The 5,410-nt window shown below is 36.1% G+C and overlaps 1 protein-coding gene across 5 annotated transcripts in view; it reads left to right on the forward strand.

Annotated features, from left to right (window-relative positions):
• The first annotated feature begins 3,914 nt into the window (after nucleotides 1-3,914).
• LOC111261079 (uncharacterized) overlaps nucleotides 3,915-5,410 on the forward strand; it is a 16,122-nt gene continuing 14,626 nt past the window's right edge. For all 5 annotated transcript variants that reach the window (XR_002680770.2, XR_002680771.2, XR_015311343.1 and 2 more), the window contains exon 1: nucleotides 3,915-4,309. The gene's annotated coding sequence lies outside the window, so the exon portion shown is untranslated. The remainder of the gene's footprint in view (nucleotides 4,310-5,410) is intronic.

A 5,410-nucleotide genomic window follows, 5' to 3' on the forward strand; every position in this document is an offset into this window, starting at 1 on the left:
ATATAGGCGTCTAGCAACAGCTGGCGCGATAATAGCATTAAAAGCACTCTATGAGCTACATACCACTAAAGTATAAAATAATTGAGTGCGAAATGAAAATCTGTAGGCAAAACAAAGAGACGCTGAACCAGGGATAATTTATGTAAATGAATGATTGACGCGTACCACGGGTATATGTGACATACGTATCTACGGAAAACGCAAAGTCTACATCGAAACGAGCTGAGTGACGAGTACTGACTGACTCGGAGCCAGTAACAGCCAATAGACTATTTATGGAACAGAGCATCGTCATCTTTCCATCGCCATTAACAAAGACACAAATGGATACACGGACATTCATAGCATGTAGCAAACAGCGCCCGTGTGGTATGCTATGGTTATCATTCTGAATGAGATACTTGCTTATTTTCCAGTAAAGTGTCCTGTATATTATTGTTACATAATATTGCCTTTAAGTGTAAACGGTGTGTGTTTCTTGTAAGATACAACTTAGGTAATATACATTGCATATATATATATATATATATTGCATTTTTGACTGGGCAGCAGTAAACTTATGCCTTGAATAGCTCATTGTGGAGCGTTGTAAAGAATGCCCTGTAAACTTGCCTTACTAAATCTATTGCTAACAGCAGTCTGCACTAACAACTTAGTAACAATCTTAGTAACAACAAAGGAAAGACCTTCATACATTAGAAACATTTTTAATCAAATCTTTATCTAAAATAGTATTTGATAATACTGGCTAACTATTATTTTCCTTGTAAAAGGGGAGGCAATATCTAGGCGATTCTCAATGACAACTAAAAACGCCCTGAACTATAGCGTTGCTTCTTTGAATATGTGTGGCCTAGTTATGCAACAACGATCTTAAATTATCAATCAAAAGAAGTAAACGTGAACGACCATGACGACGAATCTAGTATTCTTAAATAAGCATTTACCGGAAGCACGGAATGCCTAATTTATAACTTCCATGCTATTTATTTATATTAAACCAACATTGCTAATTATATAAATCCAATGCTAAAAATGGAAATTGAAGTCTTGCTAGATATTTACGTTACTTGTGAAGAGAAGTTTGTTGATAGAGCTTGGTTGATTGAAGCTAGTGAAAAAGACATGACATAAACAGAAGGAATAAAAATATTTACTTAAACTCTAAATATTTTTCCGCATTTATGAGTATAACAGTGTCTTCAATAAATTCATTTGGATGATTAACTTTAACTTTTAAGTAAGCAACCTTTGTAACTTTGCAACTTAAGCAAAACTTTTTTTTGCTTTGAATATTTTGATATTTCGCGTATGCCCTTTCACTCCATGAAGCGACGGAAGCTAATGGCGCCAGTTCTGTCTATATCTGTGACGAAATAAAAAAAAATATATATTCATGATCATAGAACTACTGCCAACGCCGAAATGCAACTTATTAGTCCAACACCAAGGTTTTAAATATTGATGTCAATGAAAACATTTGAGCATGAATGTTCTAAATCAAGCGTAGTTCAAAACAGGCTTTACTTCCCTCGATGTATATTACATACATACGTATAGTCTGCTATTCTCATCCTCTTCATGTGTCACCGCGCACTTAACAAATGTCGCTTGTCGCCTGATCAATATCACAGACACCCGATAACGAAATGGCCAATTATTCTTTTTGAGGAGTGACCTCAGATCGGTGAACAGAGAACATAAAGCTGTTGTGGATTCTGCATTGCATTACATACATAACTCCCGATTAGCACAAATGTCATATATCCAAAATTTTATCGAAATTTGCTAATCAGCTGAACATTGCACAGCAGAAAGTATTAGCGCGTACTACAAACCAAGCGCTAGAATAACAATCGTGCTGCTGTGTTAATAAATTTCATATCATGGCATACTATGTCATTATACTTTAAAAAGGGTGCCCTTAAACTCTTTCTTAATAAATATAAAAAAAACTCTATCGTTGCCGCATTCGTAAAAAAAATCGCATATAGGTGAACTCGTATGATTCGATATAAAAATACCATCTTATTGACATTATGTTAGTTATAAAAACAAACTCGAATTTAATTTACGCGTCTAAACGTGACAGTCACTAAAACGGAATAGATTTAGTCAAGGTATATTAGAGACGTATATACTGTAAATTCTTCGGTCCAACAATAAAAGTAAAGAGTATCAAATGTTTACCTTCCTGAAAATACTTGGAAATTTATAACGTTTTCTATCTTACTTTGTCAAGGGTGCTTTAATATGTATGCTAAAATATACTTTAATAATAAAACGAGTCTGACGACTCTGTAAAGTGAGAATTAAGACAAAATAATAAAAAGTGCCTAATCAAAACCTTTTCTTTGAGCATGAATAACGCGCGATTTCTAAAACTAAAAGTTGTAGGTATTCTGCACTTACAACTTGCATTTTACTTATATTGTAAACTCTAAAAGAATTCAATGCAAGAAGCAAACATGATTCAACTGGCTTTGAATATTTCGAGTATATAAGGGCGAACGAAAGGTTGATGTTTAGGCCAAAAGAACCCTTTTCATAAAAAAAAAATGGAGAACAATCTTTCTCTTTTTGAAATTAGTGTTTGTCTGTTTCCTAGCTTAATCCAATGAAACTTCATGGTCGCAAACGTAAATTATTTTCCCGTAGTGGCTTTGGAAATTGCTGAGTATAGGTAACCTCAGTTATATATAACGAAAAAATTTGCTTGAGGAAAAATTGTAAACCAAATCTATGTACTTCTCAAAACCTCCGCCATCAGATCCAATGCAGAATTGAAAAAATATAGCAGATTATTAAATATAGATATTGGTGGTAAATAGGTAATGGCTATTTTGGTGTATGGACACCCCTTTATGCTTTTTGATCTAACAAATATTATGTCTTTGGAAAACTCTTTTTTTCGCTTTATTAAGGCATTATCAGTGGTTCTGTGTAGGTGCAAATGTTTTATTTTTAGCTAAAAGTATCCAGACAGGTGGATAGGTACCTAAGCTAATTTGTCCCTATTTTATACCCTAAATGAGTAAATTTTTTAATGCTGATTATCCCGAGAACAGCTCTAACGGTCTTTGTGATCTATTGTGTGATGCTTAGTTTTTGCCGCTTCATTTAACAGGACTTTTACACGAAATTCGACTTTCGAAAAAACAACTTTTTCATTTTCGTATGTTTTTTAGAAGGCGATTAAGATATTTTTAAATTCTTTATATGATTTAGTAATTGCATGAAATTTTAAAAATGAAGGTCAATTTCACTTTGGGATACCAAAATGACCTTAAAAGGGTAACTAACCAACGGCTAGTACAAGAAGTCTTTATTCATAATAGGAGCACGCAATAATTGACACGGAGGTGTGGGGTATATGCTACTAGATCATTATATGACTAAAACACAAAAAGGAGTATCTGAATTGGAGTAACAAAAGAATCAAAGACCTAATAGATTTGCTGGTATCATCGATTTTCTAGATCAGAATAGCGGGATAACACAACAATGTAACAAGGTTACTCAAATAATGCAGTGAGCTAATAAAACTGGGTGATTGGAAAACTGTATCAAAAATTCACGATAACACAATGAAAATGACTGCAATGGTGTACCGTGGCCAGTATAACCGAATGATAGAATCACTCTAACTAGTTGGAGTTCAGAATTTGAGCTCAGGATGGACGGTGTAAATCTGATTTAGGATCAACTGGGAAAAATGATATCATAGAATAAGGCAGCAGCTAGTATGTGTCCGGTGCGGACGATGTGTGGGAAATAAATGAATAAGCTAGTAAGCCTACGTGTTCATAGGTAAAAGATGTTGCGTATGTTATTGCACAGCTCGAGAAGCTGTCGCTATACCAATGTAATAACATGCTTTCAGAAACAAATATAGAAAAGCTCCGATCATCATCTTGATATACTTCTTATTTATTTCTTCATCGGAATAACAAACAACTTCATCCTTTTTCAGAGATTTAACATTTATAATAATTAATCCACACCATCATTATCATCAGCATTATCATCCCTTCATTTTCCTTGTCATTAACTTTGTCGCCTTCGTCAGTCGTGTTGAGTTATTGTTGACATTTCTTTCGCCCTTTCTCTTATACAGTATCGTCTGGTTCTACACAGTTTTCATCCCTCTCGTTGACTACTACTTAATTCATCCGTCAAGCCGTTTTGTCACTTCGTTTTGCGCAGCCCTCTTGAGGCGTACGGTTTCTCTCACCTTACGCGGGTCAGCAACCCCTTTCAGGCAAATGCATCTTTCAATCAAGATAGCACACTATTACATCCTGTCCAAGTAACGGTCCTTCTTTGTCTGTTTTAGTTTAACATTATCATGTCTTTAGGTATCATCATCATTATCATTTTTATAGTATGTTTTTTTCTTTCGCTCTGTTTTCCTCGCTCAGTTTGGCTAGATCAGCGGGTGTGTCTGTTTTGCGTGTTTTGTGTGTCGTGCGTACGTGTTTTAAGATTTGGCAGTGATCAGGTCACCAATGTGAGCCGTTCAGCCCGAGATGGCCCCGCAAGTGAGCCAATTGCCGAACATAAAATGCATCCATCTCAAAGGGGGACGAACTCATTTTGTGTTCGATTGCCTTCGGGTCATTCGTCGAGTCATCGTCTTAAGCTTTTCATTCTATCTTTCGCTTTTTTGTTTTTGTTTTCTGGGGCAGGATATTCTAGGCCTTGCCCCCTATCGACAACGAACATTCGGACGCCTAAACAAATTTTTAGGGTAGACGGCATCTCTCTGAACCCTTTGCATCTATAAGAAGGAGACATATACAAACCGGCAATGTTTATCTGTGGGACTTATCTTTCTTTATGGTTGTATCTCTCGTTGTACAGACACCGATAACATACCAGTGTAATCTACAAGTGAACGCTTCGATTTCGTGGCTCCCATCAGGAATTACCAGGTTATTCGTTTTGGGGAGGCAGTGATTTGTTCCACAACTTTCACAACAACGGTGGCGAAACCGCTTGTGTACACACCACATATTAATAGCAGTTATTCATTATTGACCTCTTTATGGTCATAAGGTGTAGCATCAATGGCGCCGCACATCCCGCAGAATGCCTGTATTGGTATGTCTCCAGTACATTGGATTACTGCTCTAATCCAACGCCGGGCCAGGGTGTACAACTTGAAGTAATTGCTTGGACCCCACTTCTTTTTTATATTTCAGTTATCAATGTGATCCGAATATGGATGGGTTAGAGATTGCACGTCTTTTCTTTTTATTGTTTAAATTGTTCCCGCCTCAAACGTGGGAACTAGGCGCCCGTAATGTTTAGCTGTCGTTCCAGACAGCTAACTGCCACGATGTGTCCTTTCGATAGTTCGCCTCTTTGACACTATCTCGTTATATATATATATATATATATATATATA

This window comes from Varroa jacobsoni, unplaced genomic scaffold (assembly GCF_002532875.2).
Source record: "Varroa jacobsoni isolate VJ856 unplaced genomic scaffold, vjacob_1.0 scaffold_517, whole genome shotgun sequence".
In the NCBI taxonomy this organism is placed as follows: Eukaryota; Metazoa; Arthropoda; class Arachnida; order Mesostigmata; family Varroidae; genus Varroa; species Varroa jacobsoni.